This window comes from Amblyomma maculatum, chromosome 7 (assembly GCF_055883805.1).
Source record: "Amblyomma maculatum isolate TAMU_Amacu chromosome 7, ASM5588380v1, whole genome shotgun sequence".
Classification (NCBI taxonomy): domain Eukaryota; kingdom Metazoa; phylum Arthropoda; class Arachnida; order Ixodida; family Ixodidae; genus Amblyomma; species Amblyomma maculatum.
In genome coordinates this window covers 119,415,880-119,438,626 of record NC_139350.1, presented here as the reverse complement: position 1 = coordinate 119,438,626, position 22,747 = coordinate 119,415,880, and the positions used below count along the sequence as shown (strand labels likewise).

Here is a 22,747-nt window from a genome sequence, read left to right as displayed (position 1 = left end):
ATATTCATTTTTCCCTAGAACCATAACAGAATGAAATTCCCTGCCTCAGGCCTTTCTGCAAACAGACAATATGCTTCAATTTGAAAAATGCTTACACAGTCGCATACCGGACTAGATATCCCTGTCACTTTTAGTTTTTCCTATTTTTCCCTTGTTGTGATTTTGGTGGCTTGCAGGCCGAATTATTTAGGGAATACTTTGTTCGCTATTGTTGTACGAAAGTCCTGTATCTGCAGAGCTGGACGGTGTTTTCATTTTTGGAATTGATTTTTCTAGAAATGTGTAAGGTTGTACTTTTGGCTGTGTGTTCCTTAATTGCATGTATTTGTATTCACCCTGTAACTGCCTTACGGCTGACAGTATCAATAAATAAAGAAATAAAATAAAATACAAGACACCGGTTTACCGACGCTTTCTGGAAAATAATGCTGCACAAACAGCCTCTGAAGATTGCAGCAAGTTCACGGAACGCTTCTGACTGCTTCTCCGGCGCCGCTGATCCGCGAGAGGCAAGGCCTAGCTTCGGTGAGCAGTATGGCGGCGTGCGATGCATCGGCATTGATGCATCGGCCCTGCCACCGCCTGCTCTTGGACAGTTTTTTTGTTCTTTTTGTGCACGCTTGCGTGATAGAAAGACTGTGTTCCATCGACCTAAGCAACAAAGTACTGCAAGAAACTGTGTTCAAGCAACGCCTGAAGATATGCAGTCTGCATAAGTAAGAGGCAAAAATGTGCCGCTTCGGCGGGTTGAAATGGCTGTGGACTGGTGACGGACGTTTCCTCGGTGCTGACGGCCCTCGCTCATTCGCTGCTACTTTACGTGCAGCGGCGGAGATATCCAGCATAACGAGCATTTTTATTCACTTAAAATTCAAAAGAAATGCTCGCTATGCTGGTTAGGCCATTGACGCACACCCAATTATTCTAGTTCTTATTCACGGAGCAGCTACAGGCTTCGATCTCCGCGAGGAATATATGCACTGTAAAAAAAAAGAGTGTAAAAGGAGGGTAACTTCGGGATTTATGCTATCTGAAACCGCATGGCTTAAATATACCCTGCGCAATCACCCGCACGGAAGACGTTAGTCTCTCTCGCATGACTTTACACCATTTCGTCCCTGCAGCTCAAGCAAAAAAAAGTTTGCCGCTTGTTTCTTCTTTTTTTTTTTTTATGATGGTAACCGGTTTCAAGCTGGGTGCGGCTGTGTTCCTACTTCCCGTCCGATGTCCTTTCAAGAGCTACCACAAAAGGACCCCTCGTTTTTCCCCGGAGGAGGTGGGGAATCGTCGAAAGTTGGGAGCATCTTATCTTCTTACAAAAAGCGGTGCCTCCCCCCTTCACCCCCCCCCCCCCGACACCCGTCCCGTCTTTTGACTCCTACGCGAGCTTGACCGTGGAGAGAGCAAGGCCGAACTCAGAACAAGGGCGGACAGACAAGTGTGTACGCTGCAAAACAGGGAGAAAGGGGAGGTGAGGGGGGAGTGGTGGTGAGACGAGAAGCGAAGCAGTTGCTTTTTAGTTTTGTTGCTTTTATTCTCAACGCAGCGTCACGTGTTCGTAGTTGCTTGAGCCTGCCTGCGTTCCCTGCGACTCTGCTAGTCCGAGAAGACGACGACGGCGATTGCCGCACGAGTCAGCGTTCGTGCTCTTTGTCGTTGGTACTCATCTGTGTTTTTAGAAAAGTTCGGTTGCTCTCAGCGATTATTTCATCGAGTGCGCTCATCGATGCCTCACTATGAAACGACTTCGTGAAAGTGTGAACTTCGGAATGAAACGGCGGATGGCTGGTCGTCGCGGTGGTGGCGTTCCAACGGATCCTTGGCGCCAAATTTCAGCCGCGCATGTAAGTGACGTTTTACATTTCGTTTTACGTGTTTTTCTCTGCTATTTAACTTGGCCTGAACATGTTTTGTTATTGCTTACGTCCGCGACGCTGCTTGTTTGTCTGTGAAACGGCCTCTGAGCACGACGTCTTGGATCCCAACCTGAGCATACCACTCCCTCAGTTCAGACTGGAGGAGCGGCGCATCCCAAAATTTTTAGATGGTCACGACCTTTTTGCGGGATGTTAATGGTGCATTTTTAGTCGTCTACGACGCTCACAAGCATATCCCGCGGTCGAAAGTATGCGTCGACGAGCGCTAATGCAGTCCCGGTGATACGCATTGACGTGTTTGCATGCCGCATTATTTTTGCTTGCTGCCTACAATCGATTTTGATCGTCTGTTGTTGCTGCTTTACGGGAACGTTGCCATAAATGCGGGAGAGCATGCAGGGTGATGGGTTAAGTTTACGGTTCGTTTGCCAGCAACTTGTACGTTCGAAGGCAGCGCGCTTGATATCCTAAAGTCACGCTTTCAGAACGCCGATTTAACCCCGCAGTTTTGAGCTGATGGCGTCGAGACCAGAGGTGGGACCGAGCCGATTCGTGTACATGTATACTGTCGCAGTGACGCAATGTGCAGGAAAGACATTTCTCACGCTTTTTTTTTTTTCGCTGCAGGCTCAAGTCCTTCGTCTCGTCTGCGCAAGAACGTAGACTGTCGTTTCTTCAAAGAATTTGAAACTGGTCTCTGCTATCCGTGCTGGTAAGTCCAAAGCATTGTTTCCGTCCAGAAAGGGGCGTTTAAATTGACACGCGCACTTTTGTGGCACATATTGCTGATCACTGACATCTGCCTCAATGTATACTGCTTGGGATTCTCGTCGGAGAATATTTATGTCGCGTGCCATGTGTGTGTCTCCTTGCGTGTTGCCATTTTCGCTCATGCCGTGCAATATGGTGCACGCCCAGACAGTGACTTATCAATTGAGTTTCATTGTGTTTGAGGGCGTGTGCGAGTAAATGGTGTTATTTAACTTGCTGATCACTTATGTTAAAAACTGATAATAAATATTGGACTCGATCAAATCACTTAACAAGTGAAAAATCTGGGTTAGCTGGTGATCAGATGTCTTCAGCATTGAAGCAAACCATGTGTCACCCCTTCTCTGCTTTAAGACTGACTTTCTTTTTGTAATCGGTACATAAAAAGACCAGCGCAAAAAAAAAATAATAATTACGGGGACAAAGGAACAAAAAATGACAGGATGGGCACTGAAATACGTTTTGTGTTCCTTTGTACCTGTTTTCTTTTTTTTCGCTGGTCTTTTAGGGTGTAAGTATGAACCAACTGGCCCAAACAGCTATTTTGATTAAATGTGCTAATTTTCGTTAGCGAGCTAAGGAAAATTTTTATATCACTAATATTTTTCATTTGGGGATTTGCTATAGTTTCTACTCAGCTATTTCCATTCTGAACTTTTCAGCCTCCTGACCCATAGAAAGGAGGCTATGCCTGACCAATAACAACACATTCTTTTCCTTCTGTAGTTTCTGTTGTCAGACATTGTGTTATACTCATTACTACAATTCACTGGTACTGAGACATTCCCTCATTGAAGTTAATGTGTATTGTCATTGTGCTAGCAGTTTGTCATAAATCTGCTATTCTAGTTTATTTAAGCAGTTATTTCGACTGTAAAGAGGTGGCAGATATTGTTACAGATATATCTAGGAACAGGAGTTGTAGCTTTTAAGCTCATTGTCAAAATATTTGAGTCATTGTTGTGACATGTGTGGTGCCATTATTTTTTGTACTATAGTTATGTATGTACTAGTTACAAGTATCATGCTAATGTTATGAATGATACCTTTGCTGCAGCGTACCTGCCAGTAGGAGGAATACGGTGTAGAAGTGCTGTTACTCCTGCTTCTAAAGATCAACCTGCTTTCTTCAGCGCTGGACGACTACTTACGGCAAGATTTGTGTGGTATGTATTTTTCGACATAGCTGTGGCATTGTGGTCTGTTCATTGTTGCTTTATGTCTATCAAAGAGCATATTTTTCGATGCTGAGGAGCAATAGCCCTGGCATTACATTGATTTTGGAACCATTCAGTGCTATTGAGCAAGTTAGCAAGGGAGGAATTTTTTCAGTATGTAATCGATCTGAACATGTTGACTTCTTTTTATTGAGTGAGCTGTTAATGTATGCCTCTTTTCTTTTTTTCTTCAAAACCTAATATTTAAATTGTTTGCACTTGGTTCTCAGCAGTAAGGTTATGTTCTCTGATGGGTGTAATTTTCAATAACTCACATGCTCTTATGTTGCTAGGTATGTCCACAATAGAATGAAACTAAAAATGAAGTACTGCAGGTGATATGTAATGGACGGTATTTTAGCACTTTCAGCTTTATTGTTTCTTTTGTGTTCTTTATATTGTTTTGTGCCATTTGTACTCAGCGTATTTTCCTTGTGTTCCACCACTACCATTTAACAAATATATATATATATATATATATGCCCCCACCCCTTATGTCATGTCTATGGGAATATAAAGGGAGAATGAATGAAATGAAATTTGCAGTACAATTAGAACTGGATTGTGCAGCACAGTGGACATGTCTGTGGTAGAGGATAATGGTTGAATGGCTAATCAACCAAAATTGACTTAACTTTTGCATTTTAATTTTAGGGGACAGTATTATATACCAGAAATGAAGGGTCCCCAATATTATAGGTGAGCCCTGTTCTAAAATTTTCTGAAAGAGCAATGTAGTTCAAAATACTGAACAAGGAAAGGCGTATTTGAAAACTATTGTCTTGCTTTCCCACATTGCATGTAAAAAATGTTGCTGCACTTGGTATTGTTGCCAGAATCATGTTAGCTTCTTCTGCATCATCAAAAACACAAAATATGTCTATATTATCTGAATAAGAAATGTCAGCAACACCCTTTTTTAGTTATGTAATGTGGAAAAACCAACTTACAAAGCTTTTAAAGGAATATTTTTGATGCTCATTATGTTAGACCACATAGATGATTAGGAGGGTTTTAGGCCTAGGCTCACTCATTAATAGCCTTCAATTTTGCAGTTTTCATATTGCCTCTTATAAACAAAAAGAATAGATAATGAAGTCTAATCCTGAAGCTGTACCAGGTACCCAAAGTCCACATTGCTGCACAACCCACCGGCAGAGACTGCACGGGTGTCTCTTCATAGTTTATGATTTGCAATCTGTAAAGGTAAAGAACATAATCTTCGAGAAATTTGTTGTAAACACTTTTTAATAATCATTCTTGTATAATATTGGTCAGCATTTACAATTTCATTAGTTAGGCATCTAAAGAGATAAGCAGTTGACAGTTCTGGCAAATTGCAGTTTATGAGAAGTTTTATTCCTGCTGCATGTGCTGCGAGCATTACATGAAACAGCAATACATAGAATCTCAAGCTTTGTGGTTTGTTCAAGGAATTATAGGGGTATTGAAGTGTATTGTTTTTTGCCTCCTGAGCAAGATAATGTAGTTTTGAAGTGAAACGGCAGTCTCGAGAAGTTTTTGGCATCGGCATACCCTTACAAAAAAGCTTAATGAGTTTCTGATTAAATGGTAATTACATTCCTTATCATGCACATTAACATTTCTATACATTTTCTTGATGCATTTTTGATGAGTTTCACAAGAAAGTTGGCCACCGTGTTTCTGGTTGGTACTTAACGTGTGCATTTCTTGTGTGTTCTTCATGAGTGTTGACCAATGAGCACTTTTGGATAAAAAGTAAAAGCTAAAACGTAGCGAAGCACCTCAACTACATTAAAAAAAAGCTAAAAACTAAAAAAAAATTAAAACTAAGCGAAAAAAAAAACTGGACCTCTGGCGCGATTCGAACTCGGTACCTCTTACTCCGTAGCTTTCTACGCTAACCACTCGGCCACTTGGGGAACTGGTAATGTCAGTAACGTATTTGCCTCTTATGTCTGGACTGCATTCATAAGATTGCGACATAGTGTTTCGAAGCAAGTTTCGAAGTGTACAGGCGATTGCGGCTGCTCTAACAATTACAACTTCTTGACCATTAGAACTTGCATCTAACGTTCTAGATACCTATACGCACTATTTTGTCCACTGCAGTCATTTTAACATGTCGAGTTTGGCATCGCTGGCAAATTTATCAGCGCTGGCTCTTCGGTGGTTGCTACCTTGAGCGTAATTTTCGCTGAACACGGAGCTGTAGCACGAACCTTTAAAGAAAAAAAGTGCGACCAAGCTTCAATACCGGCAAGCGCAGCAGCGCCAACACTATTTTACTGGTAACTAAATCTTATTTGTATCTAAACATTTCGGGAAGCGTTGCGATGACTGAGGGCTCGGCTAATCTATACGCAGAGCAAGAAGGAGCTCGAAAGCTTAAGAAACACGCAAAATATCATACATTATAAAGAAGGCATTGCTTCTCGTGCCCTGGTCGCGCACATGCTCCCAGGACGGTCCAGTTCCGAGTCAACGCACGGCTCGGGTTACGTCCGCGCGTCGTCGTCGGCGCAGGCCGGGGTATCCCTGCTGGTCTCTCCAAAACGGCCTGCTCGCAGGTGCAAGGAGGCATTGGAAATGGAGCGGCCTTGCGTCCGTTAGCTTGGAGGCGGTGTGGCAGTGCGTCGGTTCGCGTACACAACAATATCCTTGCCCGTAACACCCTCAAGCATATTGTCCAACCACAGCACCCATTCGCTTGGCAAGAAGTGATTTGCAATGGCACAAACACCCAAGACGCAGGGTGTAAGCGTGTTTTGAATGAAACAAATGTCCAAAAAGTTGTTTTTGTTTTTACAGTGCATGCTAAACAGAAATGAAAACATATTAAAGAATATACATTCGCTTAGTGATGTATAATTTCCCTCATTTGAGAAAGTCAATGTATTTCCACATTAGCTCCTATACAAAAATACTGTTTTGTTTTCCAAGTACAAAACTTCTTGCGTAATCTCAAATGAAAGTCTGTTGCGGATCTCATGTTAAAACACATAAAAATTGTTTCTTAGGCAACATCCTACATATGCTAATCAGAAATGAAAACATAGGGCTCTGAAAGTGTGCAGTTAACAAAGAAATAATATATATTCACTTAGTGATGTATTTGAGAAAGTCAATGTATTTCCACATTAGATCCTACCCAAAAATACTGTTGCGTTTTCCAAGCACAAAACTTCATGTGGGATCTCAAAGGAAAGTCTGCTGCGGATATGATGTTAAAACACATCTAATCTTGAATCTCCTTTGAGTGGTTGATGACTCATCAAAAACACATTACGTGGGTAACAGAAATTCAATATCCATTTTTGTAAGGGTAAGCTGATGTGTGGTGTGAAACTAGCAATGAACTTATGTAAAAGTTGCATTTTATTGTCATGCTTTACATAATTCTGCATCTGTGACATCACTGCAGTAATGCACATGTGCAAAAGGTGCTTTGGATGTGCCTTGCTATCATTGCTCTTTTAGCATGAAATGTTCCATCTTTCAGAAGTGGTATCCCGCATTTTATAAGGCATAGCCTTTGTGGTATATTCATGCCTTTTTCCAGGAATGTAAACTGCACTAAAGGCAGAAACAATAGAATGGCCTTAGACATACCCCTGCAGGAGCAAGCTCTGCAGGAACAAGCTTCATTCGTTATATTCATGAGAAATGACAACGAATGCAAGAACAAAAGAACCTCCCCCCATCCCTCCTCCCCCCCCCAAAAAAAAAAAAGAAGAAGAAGAGATTTGCAGTTGTCACTTGTGATGGATGATCAGATGACTAAAGACAGTGTAGTCTCAGGAAAACATTAACACTATAGGCAACATAAGATAATGTCATGAAGGACCAGAGACAGTGTTTTCTAGGAGGGTGAGACCATAGTGACTAGAAACAAGACCACTGGTATGGTCAGGTGTGAAAGCAAACTATAATGTTTGGGTGTTGGAGTGGAAACCAGCAAACAACAAAGGTGAAAGTGAAGGTGATAAAACAAAGTTTAACATAAAAAGCTAATAATAAAAAAAAGGAGAACTGCACATATGAACGAGTAGAGGGAGGGGTTTTTTAAATCACATCTTTTGCCTTTATTAGGCTAGTTTCTATTTTATCAATATGTTTTCATTCATATTTCTTTAAATAACCCTCTGGGTAGTCCAACATCAGTGATGCCTATGGCTTGACCCTGCTCCTAACAAGAATATGTCTCATTGTATATTGTGTCTTATTGAGCATATTGTCAATTTTTTCTGAGATTGCAATGTGCTAGTTGTCTATGTGTGTGTTAGTGGCACAGGTAAAGCTCAGATTTGGAGAATTTTCATTGATCTATATATTGTGTGATTTCACAATTCTCATTATATAAACACTTGGAAGCCTGTACTGGTGCACTATTTCCATCTGTCTTCCTTTTTACTTGCCCTTTGTGCAGTGTTATTTTTATATGTGAATTAATTACTCCATAAGCATGTTTTGTGAGACTTTCTTCGTGAGTAACTGATTACAAGTTCTCTTTTCTATGCAGGTCAAATACGTGGTACATCCCTGCCCTGACTGTGCGGAGAAGATTATCCAGTCCCTTGCTGCAACTTCGGTGTATAATGAGGTAAAATAAACACCATGGTATGTTATCTTAACCGATTGTTCTGTAAATTCTTTTTGTTCACTCTGCAACATAACTTACGGCTTGAATACAACATGACACAGCCTACCTCACCTGAAACATTGCTCACTGTCACACTCCAGACGACACAAAGATATTGCAATGTTTCAACATAATCTTTCCTTCCAGAAAATCTTGAAATGTATTGGTTAGCTTTATTCCTGCTTCCAGTGACCAAGTTTACGATGCAGATTGGTAATAGTACTCTTGTGTGGATAGCATATATATACCACAAGATGATGCTTAGATACCCTATGTAATATGGCATTACTTTAAACTGCTTGGAGGGCAACGTTATCCTTCTCCTGGTGGTATAAGCTTGCACCATAAAGGTGCAAAACTTTGCGCTCTTTGTCGTAATATAAATTTATACTCTAAAATGGTAACTTTGCACCTGTACATACAGGATAAGCTTACATTGTCAAGGTGCAAACTTGCACCTTTGAGGCAAGGGTATGCTTATGCCATCGACAGACTAAAACATAGGCCTTTATGAAAGGTGCAACGTTATGCCTAGGTAGAATACAGTTACACTGCTTGTGAAGGTGCAAGTTTATACTACCAGAAGCGTAATGTTACACTACATGCAATGGTATAAATACTTAGTCTTCCAAGACACAGCGTAACCTTACCCCAAAAAGGTGTTAGCTCAGCGACAAGCAGTTTACCCCCCAAAAAGACTAAGATCACACTTTTTTTTTTAGAGTGTGGGTGCTGAGGTCACAATAATTTTATCTTCGCCCCGTGAAGCCAGATTATCCAGTTGCCACGAAAATGACTACCTTCGAAATATAGTTTCCCTTTCCTTAGAAGGAATGCAATGGCGGTCGCGCCTCGTTACGTTTTAAGTGCGGGTGTATCAACAGCTCTCCATGAAAGCAAACTTCCTCATTGGTATTTATGTCCTGTTGATACGGTAATGCGGTGCAGGCAATATAACACGCGGTGAAAGTTCAGGAACCTATCAGGCATAATGTATTTTGATAAACGGCAACAAGGAATGTATTATCTATAATAATGTTGTTGTAATCTCAGGCTACATTGATTGTTAAAACGTTTATTTGGGGCCTGCAGTAGAACGCGCGCGCTCCGTACGGGGTATACGTCGTCCTCTGAGCACCGGCCGCGCGGCCTGGGTCCCCGCTCGCCGTTGCCGGCTCGCTGGTTCCCTGCCGGGCCAGTGCCTTGATGACCTGCTGGACGGCCCAGAGTTGTTCCTTTTGATTGTCGCTCCCTGCGGCTGCTTCCAGTCGCGGCGGGATCCTCCCAGACTTAGCTTCTTCCTGGTACTTGGTACAATTCCACAGCATGTGTGCGAAGCCGGCCGTCTCCTTTCGGCAGACTCTGCATTTGTCTGTCGGGTGCGTCTCGGGATACATTCTGTCCATCAGCGACGGGCTGGGGAGTGAGCCCGTCTGTAGCTGTCTGAATAAAACGGCTTGCTCTCGACTGAGCCCCGAGCAAGGGGATGGAAGAGTTCTGCGAGCTAGGCGGAACGCCTTGGTTATTTCGTTGTAGTCGATCATTCGGTCCTTGGTGTTGAACCACAGCGGCCAGTCGACCGAGGCGCAGTCCGTTAGCGTGCGCGCGCCCTGGCGTGTGCCGTCTCGTTGTGGTTGGCGTTGCGGTCTGACGCCTCGCCCGCGTGCGCCGGGAACCACTTGATTCCCACTTGTTTGCTGCCATCGTCGTTCTTGGTTGCCTGCAGTATGCGCACCGCTTCCTTCGCTATCCTGCCTTTGGTGTAATTTCTCACCGCCTGCCTCGAGTCGCATAGCACTGTGTGGCAGTCGCGGTCGGCGATGGCCAGGGCGATGGCCACCTCCTCCGCTTGCTCTGCCTTGGTGCATCTCGTGCTGGCGGTCGTGCGAACGGTGCCGGTTGCGTCGACGACGACCGTCGTGAAGCCGTGTATCTTGGCGTACTCAGCCGCGTCAACATAGCGTGCGTGTGTGTCGACCGCGTGCTGGTCTTTCAGCGCCTTGGCTCTCGCTGCTCTCCTCCCTTTGTTATACTCCGGGTGCATGTTCTTCGGTACCGAGTCCACTCTGATGTTGCGCCTGATTTCATCGGGGACGGGGAGCTGCGTCTGCTCCCTGCCTTGATATCCAATTCCCAGATTGTCCAGGATTTTCCGGCCGGCCTTGGTCGTAGACAGTCTTTCCAGTAGTGCGGCGCGTTGGGCCTCCGCTATCTCCTCCAGCGTGTTGTGCACCCCCAGCTGCAGGAGGCGTTTGGTGCTCGTTGTTTCGAACAGTCCCAGTGCCGTCTTGTAGGCTCTGTGGGTATCTATCTTGTTTCTCTCGCTCTTCTTCCACTTTTGGTAGACCGCCACGTACGCTACGTGACATATGACGAACTAGTGGATCAGTCTGATCAGGCTCTCTTCCCTCATTCCACTTTTCTTGTTCGTGACTCGTTTGAGTACTCTCGTGGCGTTCGCTGCTTTCGTAATGAGCCGGATGACGGTCTCGACGTTTCTGCCGTGCGTCTCGATCGTCATTCCCAACACTCTGATCTTGTTGACTCTTGGGATCGCGTTTCCCTTTCTGGTCTTGACTTTGATTGCCTCGTACTCTCTCGGGCTGCTCTTGGATTTGCGGTGCTTGACGGGCGGGTAGACGAGGAGCTCCGACTTGCTCGGCGAGCATCTGAGCCCCGTTCCGTCGAGTTGGTCTTCGATCGCATCAACGGCCGCCTGTAGGGTGGATTCAATTTTTTTTTTCTGCCTGGTGGTGTCGAAACGCCGCGCGGAATTTTCGGCAGCGGACGTAACGTGGAAAAGACTGCGTGCTATATCTCTTTGGTTGGCTGTGCGTGCTGTTCAAAATGTGTCAGCCTTTAGCGTTGTAAACTTCTTGAATAAAAAAAAGGGGAAATATTAGCTCATTCCGATTCGTTTCTTTGTTTCTGGTTTGCAAGGCCCTTCGTTCTGCTGTTAAAAATGCCAATATCGAGAAGGCAAAAAAGAAATAGATAAAGATCCGTCGACAAACTCCGGCCGCGAAAGCAAAGCCATGTGAAGAATGAAGGCGGGCTGGAAATGAGGATGTGAGGTTCGTAGTGGATGCGAAATGGATTACAATATAAGCTCCCCCTACTTGTCGTCCCCGAAACCCGTACGCGGAGCGAAGACGCCCTAACAATGCCTCTCTGTGGGTTACCCAATCTTCTACTGCATTTGTACAAGAAGCGGGACCTCAGTTCACATGCTATATTTTTAGTTAAGATTTAAACGTTCGTTTAGAACGCTTGATGAACTCAATAATTGGAACAACCTGTAGTGCAAAAAAGCCACTATTCCAATCTTTGTAGTAAACCAGTAAAATGTAATGCAAAAGTACCAGTGGGTCTATAATAAACTTTATTTTTCACTTTTATTATTCACAAGTAATAGGTACGCAAGTGACACTGCTTTCAATTGACCGCATTGAATCAATGCCCTTGAAAGAGACTGTGCAGCGTCTAATATCCTCAGAAACCGGTCCAGCATGTTCTCAGCCGACTAGGAACGGGTAGATGTTAGTAGATTAGTTATTAATGCAGGTATGTAGAACCGGCACTAATCGATAACAAAGTTATTCCATATATCATTGTAAGAAAAATAATTTCAACAAAGGCAGTTTCACAAAAAACATATTGTAAATTGGTTTATTCGCACTTGACTGAAACTGAACTAGAACCGTGTAATATAATGGAAGCTTATATGTGTGCAGCTGTTCTGGCGATTTTTTTTTCTTTGTTACTTTCTGAAGGAACATCCTTTGACGTCATCTCACGCAAGCAGCGGTAAGAAGGGATGCCTGAATATCGACTAGCAATACTAAAAAGGTGTCCTCCACGGCTAAAGTGTGCCATCTCTGTTTTCCCTTTCCTGAATTTCACACTGGATACTCAAGTAGAGCGCAGGTGAAGACATTCCACTTTTCGTTCTCCGCAAAGTTCTAAAGTCAGCTACCAAATACTGGGCTCAAAGTTTCTGCAGCAATAAAAGCATTCATTGCAATCAGTGTTTGTTATGTCATTGATGCATTCACTCTGGAACACCAACCTCTAAAATTAGTCTTGTGTCTTAGTGCTGCATTTAAAGTGAGCTCCTTAGTTAAGTGACTATATTTTTTGGAACCTGAATGTCACCATTATGGCATTAAAAATTACTTCCAGAATTACAATTTTAAACCACTTCAAAGGAAGGAGCCGAAATACTACTCAAATGAGTATTTAACAGTGCCAATCGATGCCGCAATAACTTCTTTGTGACCCGATATGTACTAAAAAACAACAAAAAACCCTGTCCTTAGAGAAGTAAAATGATTAGTCCTTTGAACACTTTAAATACCTCTCTGTACGCAAGAGTAAAGCAGAACTCCTTTTTTAGGGATAAAGAAACCACCTTTTTAAGAGTGCGCTGGATCGCACTCTTTGGGTTGTCCTGAGTTTACGGTGTATGGAGATGCGATTTAGTGTATAAAGAGCAGTTGTTAAAGCGTGCCAGTCCGTGCGCTTTTAGCACTCGGGAGCGGATTTTCCACTCTCGCAAATGTGGTAATTTTGTATTTGCTGTAGGTGTACTCGACAACGTTGTTCGTAGCACCGTTTTTTTTTTGAGCTGCTGGTTGCTCGAATGCGTACGGTAAGTGTCCAATGTGTTTTCCGTTGTTCGAATAATAAATAACATTTTAACATTTAAAACTTAGCTCTCAAGTCACCTGAAGCAACGCGCACGCAGCAACACCTGCGGCGCCGGCCTGGCAAACCGAGAATTACGTCATCATGGGCCCGGCCAATCACGGACAGCAGCGGCGTTGGCTGGAGGGCGGAACTGCTGGTGGTCGTTTTCTTGTAAAAACTGCTGTTTGCGTTCATTTCTACCACATTTAAGTATGATAGTCTTGTTCATCGGGCAAAAAAAACCAATGAAATGCCGCACACAACTCAATTTTTTTTGCGAAAAGAGTTTAGGCTTAACTTTAAGTAATATTAAATAGTTTGCTTTCACAGGTAAAACTTTTGTGCGTAGCACTACTAGCCGCCATCACGGATTTCGACGATTTCTGTCCGGAGCCGCTCACTTTCTCTTCGTGAACTTGAAGTGACGCGCGCGGCTCGGCATTGGGGAGGTGGAGCGGCCGTGCAGCTGTAGCAGAAGCTGCTCTCTCTCTCTCTGTTCGCCTCGGCCTGAACGTGAAGGAAAAGAGAAGGTGGCGACGCCCACATTACGCTACTTAACAATGAGGGGGCGGAGCGGCCGCTCAGATCCAATCAGTGAGAGAGTGGGACGTGTCACAGTTGCGGGCGTCGCGGCCTTCACCGGGCTATGTTGTACGAATGTGGGTTACTCCGGACGGAGCAGTCGTGTGTCGCTCGCGCGTCCTCAACATCTGCATCTCTCCCCTCGCATCAAGCAGATAAATGAAGGGGAAATGAGGGTACTCGTTATAATACATGAAGGAAAGCAGCCAACAGTCGGGGAGGCCAAGGAAAGCATTGGGGAGTGTACATTGTCTTCTTTTTAATTTTTACTTCGGTAATCACATAAATTAGTAACGTAACCTGTCTAGGGGAAAAGTAAGCACAAAGTAGAAGGAAAAACAACGTGCCGATGGTGGGGACCGAACCTACGACCTCCGAATATCGCGTCCGGTGCTCTTCCTTCACGAACAGCAGACAAACATGCGAGGTGCTCCCTGGACTTCGGTTCCGAGCCGCTACCCGCGTCGTGAAGCAGCTTGTGCTTACCTCCTCGCCTGAACTGGCGCTCGTCTTCAAGCGCATTTCCCTGCTCTTGGATCACCTTTTTTCTCTTCCTGGAGACCTTCTTCCACTGCTCGGAATGTGTTGACGTAGAAACTCTGGACAATCTGTTTTGCTGATTCCCTACACTCTCCTCAAATCACTTTATCTTCCCGTTCGATCCCACCGAAGACATTTCAGGCGCAGAGTAGTGCATTCCAAAGAGGGATGCAATACATCGTGGCTATTTTCACTCATGTGTAATAAGAACCACTGAACATGGTGCAAGGAAAGCTGAGGACGCGGCTGCGAAGCGCGTTTGCTTCGTACCACAATGAATGAAGCCGGGCCTTCTGGCACTGCGGCGCAAGTTTACCTCGCTCGACGTGCGGAAGTACAGCGGTTACGAAGAGAGCGGGAACGCGACTCTACTGATTCTTTTATATCAGATAAACGATGAAAGAACCTAGAAGCACAAAGAATGAGTATACGTGCCGAGCGTGCTCATGCAAAACGGACCATAACAAAGTGTAAAATGCGTGAATTATAAAGCCTTTACCTTTGATTAACTATGCAAATGAGCTGTAATTTTGTTGATGAACTGATCAGAGGCCATTGCGGGTGCTATAAAACGGCGTATATGTGCTGTTTAGTGGAATAATAACTTGAATTTGTCAGTTAGTATTTTAAATATTGCAAGTAGCTGCCTAATTGTAATTTAGAAATAGGAGACGATCGTGTTACGACGATATTTATTGTTAGTTTCCAAAAACTTAATTGTGTGGAGAGCTGCAGCGCTCAGAACATCAGCTCTCCGGACGCGCGTTACGGGCTTCGTGCGGCAGCTGACCGCCGGAAAGTAACGCCCCCGTGGTGACGTCACTCACAGTTTTCGGCAAAACACGCGCGCTGCGCGTTATCTTCGACCAAAAAGCGGCGTCGTGGCCATCATCCGTTAAACCCTCCCCTGCCGCCCAAATATGACGTCATCACGAGCGCTGAGTGGGGACGCGACATGCGGTCCCAAAAATGCATTGCCCGATGGGAAATAATTTTGATTTATGGTACCACTGAGGTCGCTTTTGAAAAGCGTTTAACGGCTTTTGCGCTCCGGAAAAAAAAACAGAAAAAAAAAACAGAACCGCAACCAAACATACACTGTGGTCGCAGTCATGATATATTATTTCTTTAGCTCATAGCAAATGCTGAAAATGGTAGGCTTGCATGCCAATACATAAGCGCGCAATGTTTTAATTACCGTACAGAACGCACAATCATGTCACGTGAGACGTTTGCCAACGCTGTGATGATTCGGTCCTTGAGATTTTTCAGCTCTTTTGGAGCCGTTTCTTACAGTTTACTTTTAACATGCCCCCAAAGAAAAAAGTTCAATGGCGTCAAGTCTGGTGACCTTGGCCCAGTTCAATCCATTGCGAAGGAAAGTTGATATCAAGAAAACGCACAGCACAGGAAGACGAATGTAGTGGCGTGTTGGTACCACATCGAACACGTAAAGGTAAGAGGAAGTTCCGATGCGAAGTCTTCGATCACATCCTTTAGAATGCAGTCTGTGTACCGCTTGCCTGTCATGTTTCCTTCCACAATGCATGACCCAATGATGCCGCCCTAAAACATTCCACACCTCACACAAAAAACTGTGACTGGAGCCTGTGTTCTTGCAGACAGTGTGGGGTTCCTATAGGCGAGTAGTGCGCATTGTACAAGGTGACTCCCGTACCTCAATGAAACTGCCCCTCGTCGGTCAAAAGCATATTCTTTCAAAATATGTTCATCTTGGTCGCACTGGATGAGGCACCAATTGTAGAAATCTAGCATTGGCTGGAAGTAGCTGTCCGTGAGTCCCTGATGCAGAGATATGATACCGTTAAAACTAATGTTAACTGTTCTAACTGAAGTGGCATGGCTTTGACATGCATCAGCGATTTCTTTGGCGCTCGTCTATGACTTCCAGTTAACGTAGGCTAAGACACCGGTCTCAAAAATCTTCGCTGAGGACAAGGTCACGTCGTCTTCTTTGAGGATGCACAGCTCCGGTGTTGCGAAAACGGTTGAACACCGTTTTGAACTAAGTGATGGCATGCGACGACCGTGGTGCCGTGCGGCTAACAGCGAGGTTCACGTATGCAATAACAATGTCGACTCCCTCAGCCGTCAAAAAATGCATGCCACACTCAGCTTCAGTCCCTTGAGTAGCGGAAAGGATAAAACAGCCGATGCTCATGCGTTCCAAAAGAATTTGGTATCGCGGGCTTCGAGACTACAAATTTATTTTTCGGAACTCATGGCCACGTTCCCTGGGCTCGAGTAACGACAAGTCATATTTGGCTGGGAGGAGGTTGCACGCAGACAGCGTCCACGGCGAGCCACTTTCAGTTCGAACAGGAGATAAAGCGCCGCACGCGTCTGATGTGTACAACCGTGAGTGAAGTCAACAAGGAGGCGTGACTTTGTGAATTCTCTAGCGTCCGGCCATTTAGTCCTCATCCCAGACCCCTGTCCAAAACCCCCACCCTACCTGCCCTTTCTACTTAGCGGATACCAACCAGGGCCTACAGACAGCCATATCCCGGTCCTGACCGCCCTTGTATTGTGCATCTAAATTAAGGCTGCCAGTAAAAGTCGAGGAGGTTATAACAAAAACCTTCCGGAGTGGAAGTGGCGCCCAAAAAGTGAACCCCGGCGTCAGCCATTTCGGGAGAGGCAAAAACGGTGGAGTGCGGAAGGTTCACTCCATATCAAACGTCCCATATGTGACGCGCTCAACTGTTTCGCATTTGTCTGGAAATTTTCACGCTTCTGTATCTCGCAGAAAAAGCGAGTTTCAAGCAAATTTTCTTTACGTGATATTTTTTATCATTTTAGCCCTATTAAGAGTTTTCAACTGGGTGCTAAGCAATCAAGGCTATGGGAAACAAATTGACTGAAAATCGAATGTTTCGCGAACCACTTTTCATGGTTGTTTTTTCCTTGAAAACAAGCCTGAAAATAACCTGAAATAAACTGCGAAATGAAATTTATTTCTGTAATCTCTCTAAAACTCTCTAATTAGTGTTTTTCAAGAATTGGCAAATAAAATATTTTGCTGACTTCAGATGCCAGAGTGAAAAATCGAAAAATATATATATATTCTAGCCCTAGAATAATAAACTAAACACACCTATATTTTATATGATTTATTAAAATTTCAATACTTCTCGCTTCATTTATCTATAACGCCCGTGTTATTTTGCCTTAGTGTTACTGTAAGTTGCCAATGAATAAACGAATTTTTCATTGAAGTCATATGCACTCGGGCAAAAAAAGGCTACCAATTTTGTCACCATCGCCTGAAATCGAGTTAATGGGCTCCTAGAGGAGAAATTTGCTGATTAATAGAATAGAATGACATATCTTGCATTTTTTTATATTTAACAAAATACTTTAGTCGTGGGAGTAGTTTGTCGAAAGGCCGATTATTTACTAGCAAAAAGAAACAATACTAGCCATAAACAATCTGCCTAACAGAGAAACTAATAAATGAGCTCCAATCAGAATAATTCCATTAAATCCCACACAGTCTGTAGAGCAAACAACTAACCAAAATACTCATACAATCAGCTGCGCTAAAGTTATTTAAGAGATTTACGACAGTGCATTGATGTCAACACTTATAATAGAGTAGGAACATAAGGAGTTGTATTTATACACGATCAACACAGCAGAATACCTAGCTACACGAGCGCATTAACATATCGGAGGCTCTGGTTTGATCAACTGCATTCTCTTTACGACGTTGCTGTGCAAATTACAAATTAAATTGCTAAAATACTCTCACAATCGGCGGTAAAATAGACAACAAACGTCGCTTGTTTGCAGCTTGAAATTGCATACATTAATTGCGTCACAGAGCGCAATGCGAGCATATGTATGCATTGGACAATAGCGTGCTTTAATCGACGTGTTCACTGCATGATTTCAAAGCCAGTTTACTGCTGTATTTTGCGCGCTATACAAGCCTAATAAAGCTGCCTGTATCAGTGTGGTTGCTGAGTTTATTATTAACAGCAGTATGTGTTTTTTGTGTGAAGCATCGGAAGCTACGTTTTTCCTTTTGTCTTCAAAATAGTGAATTCATAGTTACATACGTTTGTTGAATGGTTATTTCTCATGCCTTGAATTATAGCTGTCTTGAAAACTTACATTCCAAGAGAATATATAAAAAAAGAAGAAACGCAAATACCTGCGCATATTAATTCCTATTTTAGGCCGGGGCTAGGTGCATTTAGATCTTGAGAGGGAGCTTGCAAATTCAGCCGCAGTGGGCCTTGGCAAAGGCTAATTCAAGCTGCACGCTAGTGCCGCTAAAATAGATAGAGTTCTCGCCTGACTCAGTTGAATAGAGTTAGACGAGCATCAGGTCTTTTTTACATGGCTTTGGTGTTTGATTTTTGGATTCTGTTTGTCGAGACCATTTCAACAATATATGACTTGAAGTTGTAGCACAATTCTATTGCAATCATAATTACTAATCATCACATGTTAGGACTTGGTGTAGTGCAATGACATTTGTTTAGTACAACCGTATTCGATATAGACATGCAACAATTTATGACTAGAAATTATAGCACACCTTTGAAGCTGACTCACAATTAGCTTCGTAGTAGTAATTATTTATGATGTGCAGTCTAGCGCAAAATTATACTACTCATATGCTATCCAATGATATATGACTTAAAGCTATACCATAATAATTGCTCTATTAGGTATTAACAGCAATCAGGCCCTAGAATGAGCTCAGTGCCATTATACTTGACATAAGGTACCTAATGATATATGGCTCCATGACGTCGCATTAAATCCAAAGTTTAATGGCAGTTAACAAACTAAAAATATGTAATTAACGCACGATTAGACCAGTGCATTATACTCTACTTGAGCTACGCAACTATGTAGCACCTACGTTCTTATAGCTTGACTCAAATTTTTAAAATTGAGGTTGATCTGCGACTTTAACTTAGGAGAGTTAAAACCACACCAGTATACAGGGATGTCGTTGATGTTTTCAAAGATTCAAATGGTTCAAGGTGATTCGGAGGCGTCCAGTATGATTCGCCTCATTACCCACAGTATTACTTCTGAAGTTAAGAATCTTTTAACCTCTTGAAACAAACTGGCAACGCCTGCGAACAGCTCTCACAAGCGCTTGGCAGGCCGCTTCTTGCTCCAGACGAAAGGGCTGACGCAGGCTTCACCGGAGACCATTGGCAGACGTAGGCGACTTCCACTACAGCAGTTTTTTTATAACCTTCTTGGTAGAAGCGTTTGCGCCCCTCCCCGTTCATATTTGTCACTACAAATGCCGCGGCCGTCTAGGAGCGCTGGGCGAGCGTTAGTAAGAACCATAAATTAACAAATACTGACGTACAGTCTACCTACTTCGCTATACTTGAAATTAGGTTTAGAGGCTGGAAACTTGTCACTCTCAACGGGCTCGCAGAAGTCTGCACGCGCTGTGAATCTTTGCTGGAACCTTCAATGGGAATTTGTGCAGCGCTCTCTCTCACTCTCTCTCTCACACACACACACACACACACACACACACACACACACACACACACACACACACACACACACACACACACACACACACACACACACACACACACACACACACACACACACACACACACACACACACACACACACACACACACACACACACACACACACACACACACACACACACACACACACACACACACGCGCGCGCGCGCGCGTGTGTGTGTGCGTGTGTGCGCGCTCTTGGCTGATAAATGTACCAGAAACTCTTTCATGAGCTCTGAATCCAGTCGCAATGGCGTTAAATAGTTATCGCTTTCACAAGCAAGTTGATGGCGTTCAAATGCAAATAAAACGTTCAGCCAAAAATAACAGCAGCGGTTGCCACAAAAGGCCTGCGAATATTATTTCAATTCCGCCAGTAAGTTTGGAATCCTGCGTACAAAATATTCAGAAGTTTGCAGTGGCCTCCCCATGCCCCAAGATCGGAAGCTCTGTATGGCCTACATGCTCAATGCCCCTGTCATGATGTATTACTTATATTTAAAAATTGGTGACCCTCTTTTTGAATACCGCATGTTGGAGCTAGCCATAGCCTCATGTACTAATTAAAAGCATGCAGAAATATAACAGTGGAAATCCTTACCGCTTCGGAGCACCACCAGGTGTGGCTATGTGACCGGAGCGGCTTCCTCTGCACAGCTGCACCTCTGGCTGTTGAGAATGGTTGTGCCGAATGATGGCCTCTAACGCCACGCAACCAGTGGCTCCAGGCACGATCACGTGGCCTTCCAGACGCAGCCAATAAGAGCTCTGCGGGGATTTTCCTGCGGTTCCATTGTTCGCCGCACCTCCAGCCGAGAGGAAGTGCGGCTGCGTAGGAGGGTCGGTTTACGTGCGAGAGTAACGCTAGCCTTCTTCCCGTGGGAATGCGGCAAGGAAACTTCCAGTGCAGAAGCATGTTGCACCTTTCTCGGCTTCCCTCCCGAGTCGGGTTAACATCTTCATTGAACTGCTCCCAGTTTCCTATTCTGTCTTGTGACGTACCGGTATACAAGAATCTTCGTCTCTTCCCTCTACCAGGCCGGCATCGGTAAAAAGCGCGATTATACAAAAGTGGAAGCTTCCTCCGCAGCCTACGTTGGCTAATGCCGCTAGGAGGACACGCAAGTTTAAACGCAAATTCAGAATCTACCAATTAAGGTGTCGACTGAATTACACTGCCACTCGGATGCACATGTTGAAAGGAATAATCAATTATTTTCACGATGTCGAAAATCTTTGTTTCCTGGACACCGTCTCCTTATTGAATAACGGAAGAGGCTACGTAATTGAAGGTCGAATATACAGGCCGATTATTATCCACACTAAACAGCTCGGTGTATTTTTGGCTGGCAGGCATTGAAAAGAGTCAGTAAAGAGTTTTTGTAATAAATATGGAAGTAAATAGCTAAACTGCCTACCTATGCTAAAACCTAGATTTAGTGAACTTTTTGCAGGGCGATATGTTTTCTTTCACTTATCAGTCCCAATGCTCCGAAGTACAAACTGCATCAGGAAGCAAATAAAATCAAGAAGCAGCATACTTCTTCAAGAGGCAATACAAAAAATAAGGAAATTGGTTTATTATTGTAGTTAATATTAGTTTTTATTGACCTTTCACATTTTTGTTTGCAAGACCCTTTTCAATGCGTGTTTCTCTGCACGTTAATGTTTGTTAGGAAGCGAAAGACGCAATAATTGGCGAGGAAATTGGATTTTGAATATTTCTATCCATTTTACACTTTCAAAATTAACTCCTTGATAAAGCTTTTAAATTTAACGGCGCTGTGTCCTGCAATGTGTATCCCGCGGCCAAAACTGTCGACGCTACTTCTGAAAGCGATCGGTGGTGGGATATTTTCCCCATATGAAAGGTGCGTTCTCATATCAAGCACTCGCGTGTTAGTCAGACTAGTACTCTATCAATGCAGGCTAAATTGAATCCCTCCTCATGGTCCATTTAACAGAAAGCTATCAGAAAGACATCAAAGTTTTTCTAATTACTACCCTTCGCCGTGCTAGAATTTGGTTTACGGAAATAAGTGTGTTGGAAAGGAACGAAGTTAGTAAGTAACGCACCCTTGTTTTACTGAAAATACTATCTTGTCTGAATGTATGTAAGTTGCTTAGTAATGTGTGGAATTAGTGTCCGTGTAATAGTCGTAGCAGAAACAACCTCCGATTATGTTTCCTTTATGTATCAGACTATTCTGTTCGCGACTCAGGCTATGAGAGACGTAGTATGGAGGACTCCGAAAATTTTGTGTGCCTCGGTATCTGTAACGTGCACTGACATCGCACAGCACACGGGTACCTTGCTTCTCGCCGCTATCGAAAAGCTGCCACGAAGACCGCGATTCGATCCCGCAAACTTGGGCACAGTAGTCGAGAACCCTAACCACTGCGCCATCGCGGTGGCGTACTTTCTATTCAGGCTATTCGTTTCTTTGCGTAACAGAGGGTTATTTTGACGGTTTCCACCAATGCGTGTTTTGCGCGGCCTGCGCACGCGTTATGACCCCTCCTGCTTCCCATACCTCCACGCGTGCCGTGTACGGTCTCGCGTGTGTGACCCCGTCACTGGCGCCGCAAGAATTCCTGCCCTTCTACATGCTCGGGTGCTGTCTGTCGAACAAAGCAGTCAGCAACCGGGTGCGCATATCGTGGGATGCTAGGTAGAGGCTGCCAGGATGAGGCACGAATGCGCGGCAGCAGCAAAAACAGGAAATATCAGGTGGCGGCTGCATCGGCGTTTCTGAGACAGCGCCGCCTAGCGTTGCGTTTCGCGGCGCCGACCGGTACGGCCGGCATCCTGAGAAAGAACGTCGTTGGGCTCCCTCTCCACGCCGCTGAACAGGATATCCAGGATGCAGACGCCTATAGAGAAGATAGTCTTTGTTCTTGGA

At 44.1% G+C, this 22,747-nt stretch overlaps 1 long non-coding RNA gene across 1 annotated transcript; it reads left to right on the top strand.

Annotated features, from left to right (window-relative positions):
* Window positions 1-1,073: 1,073 nt before the first annotated feature.
* LOC146184556 (uncharacterized) lies at window positions 1,074-8,690 on the top strand. Its single transcript, XR_014708887.1, has 4 exons — window positions 1,074-1,844; window positions 2,505-2,589; window positions 3,706-3,814; window positions 8,370-8,690. It is a non-coding gene; the product is annotated as an uncharacterized LOC146184556 (long non-coding RNA).
* Window positions 8,691-22,747: the final 14,057 nt, after the last annotated feature.